Source organism: Rousettus aegyptiacus, unplaced genomic scaffold, assembly GCF_014176215.1.
Source record: "Rousettus aegyptiacus isolate mRouAeg1 unplaced genomic scaffold, mRouAeg1.p scaffold_m13_p_2, whole genome shotgun sequence".
Lineage (NCBI taxonomy): Eukaryota > Metazoa > Chordata > Mammalia > Chiroptera > Pteropodidae > Rousettus > Rousettus aegyptiacus.
The window spans coordinates 5546998-5565549 of NW_023416295.1; the positions used below are offsets into that span (position 1 = coordinate 5546998).

General features: G+C 44.3%; 1 pseudogene; it reads right to left on the reverse strand.

The window, feature by feature from the left end:
* Positions 1 to 17243: 17243 nt before the first annotated feature.
* On the reverse strand, positions 17244 to 17362 carry LOC118613997 (annotated as a pseudogene).
* Between the last annotated feature and the right edge of the window lie 1190 nt (positions 17363 to 18552).

Sequence of the window (18552 nt, forward strand, 5' to 3'; positions counted from 1 at the left end):
CAACACACTCCTAGTGGAAATGCCTGATGCTTTTGTTTGAAGTATTACAGCCATTAGTTTTGGTGAAATGGCTGAGCTTACCAGCTTTCTGTAGCTGTGTGTGTGTTGTGGCATGAAAGGCTTGTTAGAAAGTAAGTTCCAGCAACCTCAGGTTAAGCTGGCAAGAAAGGCCATTGATTTTGTAATGTGTATGGTACTCAGATATTCCATCTGTTAAGTACTCCCCCCGCCTCTGCTTCTGATAAGTTAAAGACCACATGAGACATTCGATCAAAGGATTAACATGAATTTAGCTGGGAAATGGTGCCCCAGGTGGTGTAGAGCCAAGATTTTGAATCCAGGCAACCAAGTCCAAAAGCCTGTGGACTCAACTGTGCTAATCAGACTAGTAAAAAATGCCAAATAAAAATACAGTGGTAGAAGTAAATTTATAAAACAACCTAAAGCCTATAAAATGGATTAGTTTTGTCCTGGTTATGAGTTTCACTAGTGTGATGAAATCTAAGCCACATGGCACTTCACCCACCACTTAGTTCTGTTCCAAATTGGATTTAAAGCAGGACTTAGGCTTCGCTTTTGAGGGGTAAGTGCCAATGAAGTTTTGCGGATGTAACATCCTCTGATAGCAGAGTAAAATGAACCCTTGGTAGCCTATATTTTTCTAGGTCTCAAAAGTTCCAGTTGAGCTCAATGTCGTATGTTAGCATGGTAAGGCTAAGTAGAGTTAGAACTGATTGAATACGTGTTAAAATTTACCTTCTTGGTGGCAATCAGTCCCAAACTTGGATTTTAAAAGGGCCTGTGAGAATGAACTTCTTGGGGTCTCCTGGGACCCATCAAGGATGACAGCCTTCTCCATTATACCCCACAGCATTCTCCCAAGTGGGTACCTTCCTTGGCTGGCTGCTTAATTTGTGGTAGTTGTGTAGGTTTAAGATAACCTGAAAATGTAATAGGCAATTTGGCAATTTGTTAGCGTGTATTAGCATTGCTACAGGCTCAGGCCCAGCATAGTTAGTGCATATTCAATACTTGGGTGATGAGAGATTACAGCTGGGTGTGGTGGGTTCCCTTGCTGGGGGAGGGGTAGAGAAGGCTTGAACCTAACTCCTATCTGATAGTTCTTGGCCGCTAGGGTAGGATTTGCTTTGTAAGATACTTGCCCTACATTTAGAGTTTTTACACTTTTCAATAGGAATGCACCTGATACTGTGCCATGGTATGCCAGCCATTGGTCTTAGCCCATCTATAGACCAGCTAGCTGTGGGGCAAGACAAGGGCAGAAAAAGTTGTAACTACTATTCTTTTGCATTAAGGGAAAGAAACATCTCTGCCCTGTAATTACTGCTTCCGGCCTGAGGTGGTAATGCTAATCTGAGGATTTAAGGTGGGGATGGAGGCGGTCACCCTGCAGGGCCCGACAGGAGTGCTAGGGTTTGTAACTGGCTGGGGTCCCGTCCTGGAAAATTATCCATCCCAGTCTTTCCCTGGTGCCTGTGGTTTCTGATTTGGTTCTTTGGGTGAGAGCTTCACATGCAGCCATTTTAGAAAAGCAGGTCCCTTCAGCAAATGGTTGTCGCTACTTTTGTCATTCTTCCAGCAGGTGGCAGTGCATCCACGAGGATGTGGAAACCTAATGGAGGTGTCAGGGAAGCCTGAAGATTAGTTCCAGGCCAGTGGCTCTTTAACTCCAAACTCACCCTCAGATTAGCGATATGGCCTGGGAATCTAGGAGGTTCACTTTCAGAGATGCTACAGAGTCTCAAGAAGTGGATTCCGGTTGGGTCCACGAACTATAATCTATTGAAGGCTGCTCCTGGGCTCTCTCCAAGTTACCCCGTTTATTCATGCTTGGTTCAGTGATTTATCTCTATTGCATCTCTGTCTCCTGTCGGTTTAAAAAGTGTCAAAAGTTTTTATCATCAAAAAGAGGTAAGTTTCCTGATCTACCTCCCTGCACAGCTGTTCCTTCTTATGGACCACACTTCTGCCTCCCAATCCTTGGCCGTCAGCATTGTGGTTTCTGTCCCTGCACCCTATTGTGCTCACTAAGGGTGCCAGTGATCAAAGGCTGCGAATCTAGGGCTCAGTCTTCCCTCATCTGACCAATGAGCCCCCCTCCTTCCTGCCTAAAACTCCCTCTCCCACAGTTGGGAAACACTGGGCAGAGTGGTGGCTCTGACATGAGGCTGAGGTGGAGAGGGAAGGAAAAGAACCCCGTGGTGAGGGCCTATCAACAGTCTGGTTTTAACCAATTAATGTGAGCTAGTGGCTGTCTCATTGGCAAGGGAACCCAGTAACAAAGAGAAAGGTACGGAGGGTTCCTCTCGCTGCTCCTTCTACATGGAAATACGCACATGTTCTGGCCAGCCTCTTCTGGGTGGAGGGACTTGGTTTTGTTGCCTGTTCTGTCGTGTGGGCCTAGAACAGTGCCTGACACGTAGTAGGTATCAGTAAATGGTGGTTAAGGAAACCTGGGAAAGTTTCTCCAACTGTAGGAAAACCTATGGTGGCAGCAAGAGAGAATCTTCAGGCCAGGTGTTCTTAACATTTTTTGTGGTCATTATTTTCGGAGTCTGGTAAAGCCTTTGGACCCCTCAGAATGTTTTCAAAATCATTTTTAAAGGGTTACAAGAAGAAACTATCAAAACAGTTAAATATTTAAGAACAATTTTTTCTATAGAATTTTGTGGTAATTAGATGAGATGTGTTGATACAGTACAGTTAGGGAATTTGATTCTAGTAATGATCAAGTGGCTTGTAACAGACTAATGACCTGTTGATAAAATGGTAAACTATGGACCAATATAAAAAAACTTGGAGGCGCTGAAGGACGATACCTGAAACTGAAGCTAAGCAGATACCATTCCTAAAAGGAGGTAAGGACACAGGGTGAGATCCATCGCCCCCGTACCTCCTCCCTGCTCCCACCCCCATCAGCATGATTCCTCAGGCATAGAGTTCAAAGCAAAAAGTTTCACTGCACTGAGAAGTTGCATTGGAGTTTGAAACTTCCTGAAAATGAAGGAGACAGTGGAGAAAGCCATAAAACCTGCATACTAATTTCCTACAAATTCTTGACTGAGTCCTGAATTTTGTATGCTCAGGGCAAGATTGTAGTGAGCCCAGGCAAAACAACGGTGGAAGGGTAAGAGCTGGCTATAGGTTCCAGCAGTGATGCTAGAGAGTTCGGAGTTTAAGTTCTGCTTAGTTAGGAGGGGGTTTTGGTAAAAACAAAAAACAAAACAAAACAAAAAAAAACTGAGTTTTTCTTTGAAACTCAGAAGGACCATACTTGAGAAGTAACAGCCATTCCAGGCGTAAGGACTAAACCCTAGGATTAAGGCAAATACAAAACCAAAATAGACTCAAGCTAACAAAGCCTAAAACTAAGCCCCCACATAATCGGGGAATCACCAGAATTTAATTGCCTACTAGAACAAAATTCAATAGCGTTCACAGGAAGATAAACAATCCAGACTCACTATAGTGTATCATTTACAATATCCACTATAGTAAGCAAAAAATTACTGGACATGCAATGAAGTATGAAAATGCCCATAATTAAGGTCAACAAAACAACTCGAAATTTGTGGGCAAAAACTTTAATCATAAATGTGTTAAAGAATTTTCAGGAGGAGATGAATGTATTTAATGAAAATTTCTGGAGAGATGGAAACTCAACAAAATGGAAATCTAGAACTGAAAAAATTCACTAGAATGGCTTCATAGTAGAAGAAAAGATTAATAAACTAGACATCAGTAAAATTGGAGTCGAGGACATGCTACCCCAAAATATGGCACCTTGGCATACTGAATATTTCAAGCTGGCGGAATTTAAAAGTGGCAGGTGTAGGAAGGATTCTCTGGCCTTCCTGTGAAGGAAGTCATAGATAATGTGAGAGGCACCCCTCCTTTCCTCTTAGGACGCAGAGAATTTGGAGGAACAAGCCTTGCTGTTTTCCCCAGTTTACCTCACTTAGCTCATAGCCTTTTTTTCCAGTCCTATCACATTTTCCAAAACCACTCATCATCAAACAATGTAAAAGATGATCAGGTTTAACTCTTCAGGTCTTCATTTCCTTATACATATACGTTATATTAGGTAAATTTGTATGCTTTTATCTGTCTTATTACAGGGACTCCAGCCAAGAATTTAGAAAGATAGAGGAAAAGATTTTACTTCCACGTTATCCAAACTGAAGCTCAAAGAGAAAAGATTGGGGAGAATTGAGCAGACTCTCAGAATATCCAATTGTCTGATGTGTAATTGAGTCCAAGAAGAGGAGAGGAGGGTTGGGGCAGGAAAAAGCCTCTCTTTGAAAAATAATGGCTGAAAATTTTTTAAGTTTTATGAAAAAAGACCCATAGACCCAACCAAGAAAAAAGTTATACTTCAGCATTTCATAACTGAATTGTTGAAAAATAAAGAAAACTTTAAAATGATAACCTAAAAAATTCCATGAAATGCAAAAGAACATTTATAAGAATGACGGCTAAACTCTCACCAGGAAAACCATAAAGATGGTGATATCTTTAAAGTGCCAAAAGAAAAAAAAAATCTAGAATTCCATATCTATAAAATATTCTTCAGATATGAAGGAGAAAGAACTTCTTTTTAAATGAAGCTGAGAGAAGTCATCATGAGCACACTTGCAGTTTAGTTTAAGAAATGCTAAAGAAAATTTTTCAGGCAGAAGGGGACTATCAGATGGAAAGCTGGATCTACAGGAAGAAATAACACTGGCAATGGTAAATAATAATGCCTTTGAAAGACTAGTATCTAAAGCAAAAGCAATACATGTATTATGGGTTTTATCATATGTATAAAAGTAAAATGTATAACCAAAATAGCACAAATTAGGGGAAGTAAATGGAATTATATGGTTTTAAGATTCTTATATTACACTTAACTAGCTAGTATAATGTTAATTCAGGGTAAACTGTGGTAAGTTAAAATGCATATTGTAATCCCTAGAACAGCTATTAAATAAAATAGTAAAATAATACAAAGAAATATAGCTGCAAAGCCAGTAGAGAACATGGAATACTAATTCCAAAGAGATGGAATATTAAAAAAATAATGCACAATGAAGCAGACTAGAAGAGCAAGAATTAATGGAACACGAGAAAACACATCGCATGACGATGGGTTTAAACTCAATCATGTCAATAATTATGTGAAAAGGGACTAAACAAAGGGCAGAGATTGCCAAACTGGAAGACAAATGCAAAAACTAATGAGCTTTTTGCAAGAGATGCACATTAAATATAAAGGAAAAGATTGAAGTAAAGGAATGGAAAAGGATATGTTATGAAAACCTTAGGATAAGAAATCTGTTATGGCTCTATTAACATCTGACAAAATAGATTTCAAGATGAATATAACTAAAAGAAGGATATTTCATAATAAAAAAAGTTGTTTATCAGAAAGATAATAGCAATCCTAAATGTGTACCTACTAACAGTTTTACAATACATGAAGTGAAGATTGACAGAGTTAAAGGAGAAATAGATAAATTTGCAATCATAGATGGAGATTTTAATGCCTCTTATTTAGTAATAGATTAAGTAGATACATACCAATAATGATATAGAATGAACACTGTCAGCCAATTAGACCTAACAACTGAAGAACTCACATTCAAGTGCACATGGAACATTCACCAAAGTATCCTAGGCCTCAGGACAAATCTCAAGAAATGTCAAAGATTGAGAAACCCACATGATACATTCTCTGACACGACAGGAATAAAATACCTAGAAATCCCTAAATATTTGGACATTAAGTACACTTCTGAAAAACACTTCTGCATGGGTCAAAGTAGAAATCACAAGAGAAGTTAGAAAATATTACAGAGTGAATCATAATGAAAACACATTTTGGGATGAAGCTAAGTAAAGCACCAATCAGATGGAAATCTGTAACTTTAAATCTTTTAGAGGATGTGATTCCATAGCGTAGTGGTTATTAACACGTCTGCTTTACACGCAAACGGTCCTGGGTTCGCGCCTCAGTGGAGCCATGGTCCATGGTCTTCTATGGCCATGCCGCCCTGAATAAGCCTGATGTCTGATCTCAGAAGCTAAGCAAGGTCAGGCCCAGTTAGTTAGTACCTGGGTGGGAGACCGCCTAGGGAGACCAGGTGCTGGTGGCATAAATAATTTTAAAAAGATCTTTTAGAAATAAAGAAAAAAGGTTTAAAATTAATTGTGTAAGTTTCCAGCCCTTGGAAGAGGAAACGATGCTCAAAATAAGTAAAAAAAAAAAAAAAAAAAAAAAAAAAAAAACAAGATACAGAAATATCAAGGCAGGAGTTGGTTCATTGGAAGGATTAAAAGAATTAGTTTAATTGATAGCAGGACTGATAACAAAAAAGTGAAAAAAAATATAGCCAACGTCAGGAATGAAAGAGGAAATATCACTACAGATTCTATAAATATTAAATATCATCCTTAGCCAGGTCACAGTTCGAATACACGCCATCTCAGAAAGAAAAGAATTGTGGGTTCATGGTTCAATTTTGATGCCTTAAAGACTGAAAATCCAAATACTGGTAAATTTTTTGTTGCAAAGAAATTCAGAGCATTGTGTGTCTGCACTCTGTCCTGGTAAATCTCTTCCCCAGCACTTGATCATTTGAAAGTGTGTCATGGGCGTCATTTTATTCTTCTACATTGGCACTACCACGAAAGCCTGAAAATTTTCTAGGAGCATCACAAATGGTCATCTCAGAGCCTTAAATAGGAAGACATCTCATTTTGGTGGTTAAAAGTATCCGCCAGGGGGTGGCTCCATAGTGTAGTGGTTAGCACGTTTGCTTTACACCCCAGGTGGAGCCACAGACCATACCCCAGGTGCACCAGGCCCCCCGAGTGTGCTGGACCATACCCAGGTGTGCTGGGCCCCGGGTGCACGGCATGTCAGGGGAGACACCCTGCTTTCAGAGATCCAGTTCTTAAGGGGAAATGCGACATCCATAGGTCAGGGGTGGAAGTGGTGGGGGCACTAAAGAGGGTAAAAAAAAAAAAAAAAATCTGCCAAGCGAGCCAATCCAAGGATAAAATCTTTTCCTTCAAAGGCCGTCCAGAATTGGGCTTGTTTTTCTCTTTCAGAAAAAGTGAGACTTCTGCTGTTAGTTTGAACAAATGCTCTAGAACTTGTCCTTCGAAAGCCAATGAGAAGCAGTTCATATTACTGTTTGCCCATTTCCTGATAATTTTTTCCAAATGCAGTGATTGAGAGACCTGCTTCTGGTAGAGCTGATGACTTTTATGAATGTTGACAAAACATCTTCCATGACATCGGAAAAGTCTTCGCTGCGCATTCACATCTGCGTAAAAAGCATTAAACAACGACGGCACGGAGAGCTTTCTTTATCACTAAGGTTGTAAAATCAGGTCCAGCTGGGCGGAGAATGAAGCTTTTCTTTCCAGGCCAAGTTTTATTTGGTGAAAACCCTTTTTATCACTTCCAAAATGTACTTTGCAAAGGCGACGGACAAAATGAGCATGCCCACGATGAACAAAAGCAAGGAGGTGCCGCCATCGGGAATGGCGAGGCTGCTGTTTCCTGAACGACCTGCTCTAAAACGTTATAAGAGACGTCGCCTAGTCTGGAAGACGTCACATCATTTGTCAAGGGATCTGCTTCCAGTGTTTTCTCTTGATCCAATCCAGAAAGTAGCTCAGTAATGTCTGTGCCCGTGACCCTGCCTCACGTGTCTCCTGACAAGCGTGGGAGATTTTTCTTCGGCCCTCTGGTAAGAAAGATGCTTCAACAAAAGCTTCTTGTGAAGTAGCAAATCCAAGTGTTGGAAGTGGTCCAGCTTTTTTGAATTGAGCTTTCCTTACATAAAAAACAAAAAACAAACAAAAAAAACCCCCTGCATCTTTAAACACATTTTCAGGAGGGACACACACATCACACTCTTTCAGTTTCTCTGTTTTCATTCTTCCATTCGCAAGAATTTTTCAGCACAAAAAAACACTGGCTTTTATGTTTTGTCGTGTTTGTTGTTCAAAATGAAACTGGATAATACATTGACTTTATCATACTTCTCTTTTTTCAGTATTTGAACTGCAATATGATTTCTTCCGGTGATGTGATAGTCTTCTATTTGTCAGTCTGACTAGTCTACAGTCCCGCAGTTCTTCCATCAAACACTAATTTAAGTGTCACCTGGAAACTGGCGATGGGGGAAATGCTGAGGCTGGACCCAGGGCCTGCATCACGGATGGGAAATCGCACGTGCTGTCCTCTCGCTAGCGACCATGCACGCCCCTGCAGACCCCAGGGATTCCGTGCTCGGAGCAAACGGCGGCTTTTCCCAGCATCTGCAGACTTCTCCCTGGTCACCTGTGGAAGAAAGAGGGGTGGTCACCTCCACACCTCTTGCTCTTTGGCACCCTTACTGGGAACTATATGGAAATGAGTATCCTGAGCCACATCCTGTCCAGCCTGAATCCTGCTGGGTGATGACTGAGGCTGTGATGGTTCAGAACTGGGTGGACAGACCAGAGGATGGAGAATGGCCCAGAGTCTCCCACTCATCCGCACCATAGACTGACCATGGTGGAAGCTGACTTCAGTGGATTGAGCAGTGAGCAGGAGAGGGAATGCAGAGACAGCAAGTAGACGGCACTCTCAGGGAGCTCGGCTGTGAGGGTGAGGGTAAAGATATCTGTAGCCGAGGAAAATCGTAGGCTTGAAAGAGAGTTTTTGTTTTTATTTGTTTTGATATTTGAGAGACTTGCGTCCATTTAAATGGCCATCGAGAAGGGTTAGGGGAGCAATAGATAGATGTTGGCCACAGAAGAGAGAGTGGTCCCTGAGGAGCTTGGGAAGGTGGATGCCTTAGAGAGGAGGGAAGATGAATTTTCCATGTTAAACTGGAGATGCTCTCTCGCGAGTCCTTCCATGCTCTTGTGAACTCAAAGGCAAGGTCATTTGATGAGAAGTGGCGAGATGTCAGAGTCACAGGTTTGAGAAGAGCAGAGCTCTCAAGTAGGGTGTTGCGTAGGAAGCATAGAAATAGACCCAAATGCCCACGAGGATTCAGTATATAAACTTGGCTCTTCAGATTGGCGAAGATGGACCGGTGTTGGGATAGCTGGAGAAAACATTATATTATACCTCATGCCTTATATCTAAATAAGTAAATTTTAGGTGTATCAAAGGTATTGATGTGAAAAGTGAAATATTAAAGTACTAGAAGAAAATACGGAGAATATGTTTTATATAACTGTAAAGTCGGAACGATCTTTCTGAGGATGACATAGAACCTAGAATCCATAAAAGAAAGATGGATAATTTACATAAAAATACTACTGCATTATGGAAAAGTAATGAACAAAGTTGAAAGATGTGACAAATGGAAAATATTGGCATTGCACATCAGACAAATGTCTGTGATGAAGCCCTTCTACAAATCAATAAGAAAAAGACAAATAAGCCAATAGAAAAATGGACAAAGGTTGTAAACAAAACTTTCTCAGAAAAGAAAATACAAATGAGTCATAGATACATGACACGATGTAAACTTCACTCAGAGTAAGAGAAATACGAATTAAAGCTACAATGCTATGTATATTTTTTTACCTGTTAGATGGACAAAGATCACTAAGTTTGCTAATTCGCCCTTGGCAAGAGGGGCTGAGGGGGGGGGTGTCCCTGTGTATTGCCCTACGGTGTGGGGTTTGGCACAACCTCTGGGGAGAGAGTGAGTTGGCTGCAGCTGTCTGTTATGGGCTGAATTGTGTAGCCCCCAAAATTCAAATAAATTTCAAAATGTTGAACTCCTAACCCCTAGTACCTCAGAATGTGACTGTATATGGAGATATGGTCTTTAAGGATGTAGTCAAGTAAAAATGGGGTCATTAGGGTTGGCTCTACTCCAATATGACTGGTGTCCTTACAGGAAGAGGAAATTAAGACACAGACATGCACAGAGGGAAGAAGACCGTCTGCAAGCCGAGGAGAGAGACCTCCAAAGAAACCGACCCTGCTGATCTCACGTCAAGCCTCCAGACTGTGAGGAAACAGTTTCTGTTGTTTAAGCCACTCAGGCTATGGAACTTCACTGTGGCAGCCCTAGCTGACTAACCCACTGTCAAAATTTAAATTGACTTGGAAAATGTCACTTGTAGGAAGGTATGCTGCATGGGGCGGCCGGGTGGGTTCATGAGCGTGTCTGAGGCTATGCAAGCAGTATGTTTTCTTTTTTTTTTTAATGTATAATTTAAATTTTTAAAATTACAATTGACATTTCACATTATATTAGTTTCAGGTGTATGGCATAGTGGTTAGACATTTATGTAACTTAGAAAGTGATGCCCCTGATAAGTCTAGTACCCATCTGGCACCTACATAATTATTATAATATTAGTGGCTGTATTCCTTATGCTGTACTTTACACCCCTGTGACTATTTTGTAGCTGCCAATTTGAACTTTTTTTTAAAGCAATATTATTTATGTTGGTCAAGGTTTAGTGAGGAGAACAGAAGCCATTCGAGGTATTTTGAGTAGGGGGAGATTAATACGGGGAACTAGATACTTGGAGAAGCATTGGAGGGGCTGGGACGGGAAGGGACAGGAAGACTCCGAAAGTGAGGGGGTAGTGGGGAAGGAGTCACCAATGATCCCAGGGGCCAGCAGGACCGAAACAGAGGATCCCCGGGAGGATGCTTGGAGCTGACGGAAGCTATCACCAAGGATCTCAGCTGCCTATAGCGCCGAAGTGGGGGGCTTGCAGGGGGGACCCCAGAAGCCAAGCAAAGACGCCAGCAATGATTTTCACTGCTTACCCACCGCTGCTGGAGAGCCACAGCGTCTACTTCCTTCAGCCTTCCAAAGCCGGCGGAGTGTCCCTTATGGGCAGAATTCAGCCTAGAACATGCCGGAAAGGCATTGCGAAAATTCCGGGGAGACGCCAAAGGGGATGGGGATGACGTTGTATTAACGACAATCGATCTAGCGTGTCCATCGACTGGGGCTGGGTGCAGACATCAGGGTCATTCGCAGAATGGCACGCAAAGCAGCCTCCAGTGGAATGTGGCCACTCCGCACGGACTAATACGACATGATCTTTCAGATTCACTTTCAAGTGGAAAAGCAAAAGGCAGCGAGCCTCCTGTGCTTCAATTTGCGTAAAAGATAAAAAGATAAAAAGAGGGCAATAGCCCCAAGTGTGCTTGCCTGTATGCAGATCATCTCAGAAAGCTTCTATAGGGACAGGTGGGAGTGGCGGCCTCAGCGGACAGGTGTGTGGTAGCTGGGGGCCAGCAGAGGGAAAGAAACTTTTCCTTACTCTACTCTTCTGTAATTTTGTGTGATGTGCATGTACATATTTAAAAAGTAAGTCAAATAGTTTCGTGTGGCTTTTCCTGCCCAGTGACTGTCAGCAGCATTCATGGCTAAAGGGGAGGCCCAGGGAATTTGAGAAGGCCGGGACAGGTCTGCAGGACAGAGCCTGGGCCCAGGGACAAAGCGGGCCCTGTCTACCCAGATGTCATGTCAGCGTTTGCCAGCCCGGCCCCCGGGTAGGGAGCAGAGCCGAGAAACAAGCACTTCCTGCACCACTGGGCGCTTTGGAAGCTCTGCCAGAAGCAAGTTCAAGCTGCAGGCCTGGAGTTTGGGTCTCTGCAGGCCGCTGGTTTCCTGCACTCCCCCCAATGAGGAGCAGCTGGCCCCCTGCTGGCGGAGGACTCTGGGGAAGGCAGGTCCGCCACCCATATCCTGAAAGGATAGCTGGTCCCTGGGGCAGAAGCTCTGGCCAGCTTCAGGGATGCCGAGGCCTGGGTCCTGCCCACCACCCCAAGACTTCAGAAAATATAAACTGACCCATAATGATAGGAAACAGATTAGTGGTTGCCTGAGGACCAGGGAAGGGAGAGGAGGAGGCAAAGAAGAAGAGAAAGAAGAAATTATGTAGAGGTATGAGAAAACTTGGGGTGATGGATAAGCACCTGGACCTAGCCATGCCTGAAACTCTAGAGATGTGTTACATCGCTAAAAGTTCTACTTTTTTTTTTTTTTTTGAGTTAGTTTGAAGTTGGGTTTCTGTCAGGTACCAGTGACTGCCACCCAAATAGGGGAAAGTTTTGTAGCGAAATAGAAAGAGCCATTTTCTCAGGGATCCAAGCAACACTACTATGGGATCCGCCCCCCAGGTAAGAGAATAAAATCTGAGAAGGGGAGATGCATCTCAGACAGGTCCAGATGCAGAGCTGCTGGTGGGAAAGCTGGCGGGAGGGGGCTGAAGAGATGGGGGGGAGCAGCTGCCATCTCCATAAGGGGAGGATGGACTGATCGCCTGGTCCACTACGTGTCCCTGAGGTTTAGCAGAGCCAGCTCTCGCATGCAACAGGTCTCCAAGGGGGCCTTCCAGTCTACAGCTGTGCAGTAATGCCCATGAGCTATGCAAGCAGTCCTAGAGGTGGCGTGTGGGCATGGGGTGGTGGGCGAGGGGCAGTTATCCATGCGGAAAGCCAAGGAGAGTGACGAGAGGGACAGTGAGCAGTGAGCAAAGCCCAGCTGTGGTAATTATCCAGGAAACAAGCCCCTTGGAGGGTCCCAGAGATAATTCTGAAAAGATAAGACTTGGTCAATTTTTGACAAAGGGGACTATTGATCAATAGGATTTAGGGACAAACGGGAAACCAAGTACCTGAAGGCTCGAAGACCAGGAGACGGAAGACCGGTCTGGGTGTGTGCTACGGCAATTCGGCTGTGCTCTATTTGCTTGGCTTGGGACCTGGGTTACGCTAACTTTGTAAAATAAGTTTTCCATGGCAGAAATAGATTACATGGGCTGGCATGAGTTGTTTCTTGGGAATCCGAAAGAACTTACTGACCAAAAGGTGTCCAGAGACTCCAGGAAGTTGATTTCTTCGAAAACGCTTTCAAATTCTTCCTCGCTTATGGGAGCAGATGGGTTTTCTTTTCTTTTTGAGTCTATTTCTCTTGTTAATTAATTTGAACCATAACTTTCAATAAGATTTTAAAATCTATTCATATGAGAATTATAATTCTTATAATTTTACATTTTAATCTGCATTAATTATATCAACATACTTATTATATTTCCCTTTTCTTTGCCTTAATTGAATTTGGCATAGGTCCAGCTATCTCAATCCTTTTGTTGTTTTTGTTAAAGAATCTTCTTTTGGATTTATTTATTAATTGTACTGCTTTCAAATTTATTAAATCCAACTTTCATCTTTATTATGTCTGTATTATTTCCTTTTTCTGGCTTTGCTTTAGTCTGTTTTAAAGTTCTTTCTCTGAAATATCTGAGTGGAAATATTAGGTCAGATATATATATATTTTTTTCCTTAAAGTAATGAATATGTTTGAAGTTGTTAAATTTCACAATATTCAACAGCCCTTGTTTTAGAGCCAAGGCCTAACATGTGACATCCTCGAAGTCATGATGAGGTAAATGGGCATTATCCCCCCAAATTTAATTATGCGGTATTCCTAATTTCAATACGATGCACCATTATAGTTTCTATTTTCTCTGACTCAACAGTTTTTTTTTCCCAGCAGTTTTTAAAGAAAGAGGCTAAGCTTATTGTCATTGTTCTTGTTGTTTGGTTTCCTTTTAGAGTTTAGCCTGTCCGATTTCTGCTTTGGGAGATACTTGTTATTTTCTTTCTTTCAAATACATGTATGTGGTAAAAATTTCATGTACTAAAGGAAGTTACAAACTGTGTGCAGTGCAGAGTTTAATATGGATCTTTGATTCAACCTTATTCATGGCAGTGTTGTGTCTCTGATGTCTTTAACTTTTGTCAGTTACATCTATTCTAGGTTGATTACGTTTCAAGGACTCTCACTATTTTTGTCTATCTGGCAACATCCAGATCAGCACAGCATGGCTGGGGCCTCTGCTCCAGCTGCCATCAAGGTGTTGGCCACTGCATTGGCACCTGGAAGGGGTCCGCTTCCAAGCTCCTTTCTGTCATTGGCAGCACTCAGTTGCTTGCAGGTGTAGGACTGAAACCCGTTCCCATGTCCTTGCTGGTTTACCAGCAGGGGGCGCTCTCAGCTTTCAGCAGCAGCCCTCGTTTCTGGTCACTTGGCCTCTTCCATCTTCAAGTTAGCAATGGCATGTGGACTCCTTCTTCTGCTTTGAATCTCCCTGACTTATTCTGCCGCTATCCAGAGAAACCTCTCTAGCTTTAAAGGCTCATAGGATTAGGTCACGCCCACTCAAGTAATCTTCCTATTTTAAGGTCAACTGTACCATATAACACGACGTAATCAGGGGAGTGACATCTCATCACGTGCAGAGGTTTCAGGGAGCAGGAGGGACACCTTTGAGCATATTGTGATGCACAATGGCTCATAAGTCTTCATTATAAAAGACACATTGATCAGTAACTCTACTTTTCAAGTACCAAATGACACAGCTTCAAATTACATTAAAACGTCTAGCTACACCCTGAACACACTCAATCTTGTCTGATCTCGGAAGCTAAGCAGGGTCGGACCTGGTTAGTACTTGGATGGGAGACCACCTAGGAAGACCAGGTGCTGTAGGTGTAAAAAAAAAAACCAAACCAAAAACAAAAATATCTAGCTAGAAAGCATTTGACTAGGTCTGGATGAGCTGGGCTGATCTGATTTGAGTCTGGCCTTTCAACTGGCAGCTGGTTTTAGCTCTTTTAGGCAGCTATGGCGGATGGTCAGCTCTTTCCAGATCCGCCTCACATCTTGCAGACCATGTGCACAGGTCCCAGCGGCGGTTAATGTGCAGCTTTTGCGCAGATCTCAACCCATCACTTGCAGCCATGCGGCTCAGGCAAGTGGGGCACCTGCTCTCTATGTAAATCCTGGATGAGCAGCTCAATCAGTCCAGCCCTGAAGGCAGCTGCCCTTGGCCTTTCGCTCAAGCAAGCTGAGCCGTCAAATCCCTCTGAAAGTTTCAAACAGTTTGAGCTGAGTTTTACGTCGCTTGCTACCAAATATAGTCTAACCAATGTTGGCTATATATTAGCTTTTATAAAAAGTGGATTATTGTGTCATGTGCCTATGAGAGCTCAGATACTGAACAATACAATGACAGCAACAATTTCCAGTTATCTAAGGCCTTCTTAGGACTTTAGAAGGCCTGTGGGGGTGGGCTGGCCACAGCGATTTCTGTCAACCGGAAGGGTCTGCACTCGTCTCCTTGGTGGATAAAATAAAAACCATCCCTCCTTCCCCTGAAAGAGCCTCCCTAAGTGACCTCGAGGGCCTCAAAGCCAACTCACCCCCTCCAAGGCCATGTCTGTCCGGATCTGGACACACTTCTATCTCGACTTTATCCCTCAACTGGTGATACACGTGATCTTAGAAAGCCTTCTTTATACAGATAAGCCAAAAGAAAAGAATAAAGCCCCTGGAATCCTATTCCTGTGAGACAGTTTGGTGTGGAGTTTTCCAGCATTTCTGAGGCACTCACAACCTTAATTAACGCGGATAACTCGGGGTATAAGGAATGCAAGTTACAGATTTCACATAACCAGTTCAAATCGTCTTACTGTTGCCATGTCCCACGTGGTCAGTTGGGGGCGCTCCTTGCCCTCTCCTGGGATTGCACAGTACCAGGCACTCCTCCAGCCTTCCCACCCTGTCCCCTGCCCCTGATCTTTGCGGGGCCTCGTCATCCCCTGCCCGCCTCGCCGGAGCCGGTCCAGCCGGGTCTGGGAGCCGCCCCGTTCCCGCCACGGCCGAGCGGCGAGGGCCCACAGGTAGGTCCCGCTGGTAGGTGCTGCGCTTGGGGGTTCGGGCCCTGCGGCGCCGCACCCCGCACTCCTGTCCAGGCCCCTGGGATCCTGTAGGTCCCACCACGCCCTGCCTCCGACCCTCACCCCGAGGGCAAAGCGCGATTGTCCCCGCTAAAGTCCAAGGATTCGGTGACTGCCCAAGCAAAGGTCGCGGGCTGGGCTGAGCGCCCTCGGATGCCCGCACCCTCCTACAACTCCTTTCTGGCCCGGGATGTCGAGCCCCTGGGGACCGCTGCCCAGCCTGGGGGTGGGGGCAGGAATTCCCGGCATTCCTGCTGGATTCGGCCGCTCAGGACAGAAACCCGGCGCGAGTCCGAGTCACCTGGGCGGCTGTTTAAAACACCAAGACTCGCGCCCACCCCGACATCGACATCGGGTGTAACCTGCCCGGATTGGGATCTGGAAGCAAACATTTTTTCAAAGCTTCCTTGAGGACTTTTTCAGACGAGCCGCGGGGCCGAGCCGCCCCGGGAAGCCTTGAGCTCCAGGCTCACCTGGAAGGTGAACGTATTCCAAGATGCAAGTTTTTGTGTTAGAGTTCCACGCAACAATTTCATTCTACTCCCGAATGTGTCTGTGTTCGTTTCCATATAAAAGCTATTGTGCAGACACTTTGCAGAAAAAAGAAATTCATAATTTGTACAGATATGAAAATGAGCATGAGGTAAAGATCAATTTTATTTAAGAAGGCAAGCAGACGCTATAACCCGGCCACTCCATATAAAAAGCACAAATTTATACAGCGTGAAGGAATTTAATTGCAAAAGGAGGCAAGACTGGTTTTTCAACCGGTGAAGTGAATGGAAGCTCTGCGGGACAAAAATACTAAATTTTCAATCACTCATCGGACATTTTTTTCTACTCACATGGAACTTACTATTAAGGACAAAGGGACAAGGGTGAAGGCTAAGGGATTAAGAGCATAGACTCCAGTTCAAGTTTTGCACTAAATGACTGGGATCCTGTTTTTGGGAGACTCCATTTTTTCACTAGGCTGTGGTATATCACGGGGTTCTAGAAGTTTCCCTCCCTGCTCCTCAGCTAAGCGGGACAGTCTCCTGGGAACAGGCTGTCTTTGTTAAGGGTGAGGCTCTTTGAGGAGTCCCCTTTAGTTATATCAATGTGGCAGATAGGGCACCCTTGGCCCCGGGGAAGAGGGCAGAACAGAACCTTTCTCAGCCTGACAAAGCCACCCCTTGGCCAGGCCCCTTGGAGAGCAGAGCTGGGGGCTGGAGAGAAGGGGAAGCATTTGCATTTGAAGCCCAGGGCCTTGGGGAGGGAAGAACTTGAGACTCATTGCCCCTCAACCTGATTCAGGTTGGGGGTTGACTAAAATTTACTGTCAGGACAGGCCTGGAAAGTTGCGTCACAAGGACAGCTGGAGTGAGTCGGCGGGGTTCCCCAGCCACCTCTACAGCTGACTGGGAGCCTCAGGACCCAGAACCCCTATCTTTTTTTTTTTTTCACACGCCTGCAGCACCTGGTCTTCCTAGGTGGTCTCCCATCCAAGTACTAACCAGGTCCGATCCTGCTTAGCACCCGAGATCAGACAGGATTGGGTGTGTTCAGAGTGGCGTGGCTGTAGATCCAGAATCCCTACCTTGCTGCTGCTCTTTGGGAGAAGGATGACTGACTTGCCGAGGGTGATTAAGAGACCACTTCTTGTGGGTTCTTTGCTGAGACATGGCCCCATCCCGCCCCATCATAAAAGATTAACAGGAGAAAAAAAGAAGTTTAATAACAATGTATACCTGCTGTAGACATGAGAGATGCCCAGGAAAACTGGAAAAAACAAACAAACAAACAAACAAACAAACAATAACACCAAAATGGCCCAAGCCACCTTAAATACCAGCTCAAGACAAATGAACGGTATTGGTGGGTGGGGCCAGTCTTGGGAGGTGACCAGGGAAAGCTCTGCGAACAGGGGTGGTCAGCATCTGTAAGTGGCCGCCTTCTCCACTGATCCTTGTGATTTAGAGCCACCCACTCATCTCCTGAAAGGGAGAGGGAGGAACTTACCCAGGGAGATTTCCTTTATAAATGTAAATATTCCTTACAAAAGAGCAACTTCTACTGGGCTTTCAGAGCTTCTCCAGTGTTGGCTATTTCTCAAAAATAACCGGCTCAAGATAATCCTTATGCCAAAGACACATATTTTGGGGTGTCGTATTCTATTCCTTTTCATTTTCTGCCAATAAGGGTGCATGAGGGATTAAAACGTAGTCATATTTATACCCTGAGTTGTGGTTATACCGATTATACATGCGAAGGGCTAACCGTGAATGCGCTCCATAAAATGACAATCGTTATCATTATTATCGGGTACCAAGGCCATAAACAAACACCTGAAGGTTCTGGAAACTTAACAGTATGGCCTTTGTGTCTGTTTCCCAAGATAATCAGCAAGAAACCTCTGAAAGGCCAGGGCTGTCATTGCGGGCAGCCAGGTCACAGTCCTGGGCAGCTAGAGGAAACCAGGACCAGCCGAGGTGGGGGGCCAGAGCCAGGCCAGGCCTCGCCGGGAGTGGGTTGAGGGCTACAGTCAGCTGGGCTATCCTGGACAGCGTGGGTTAGGCTTGGGGTTAGGGGTTAGGCTTAGAGTGGGCAATGCCCAGCAATTCTCTCCCCAGTCACTAGCCTCATTTTTGATGGAGCCCCCTTCCTGCTAAGTGGACAGAAGAGGCGGGGAACAGTGTGAGGAGGCCTTGGGCCGTGTTCCATGTTCCCAGCCTGACATCCCTGAGGCCTGGGGCTGGCTGCCTCTCCATGCCCCC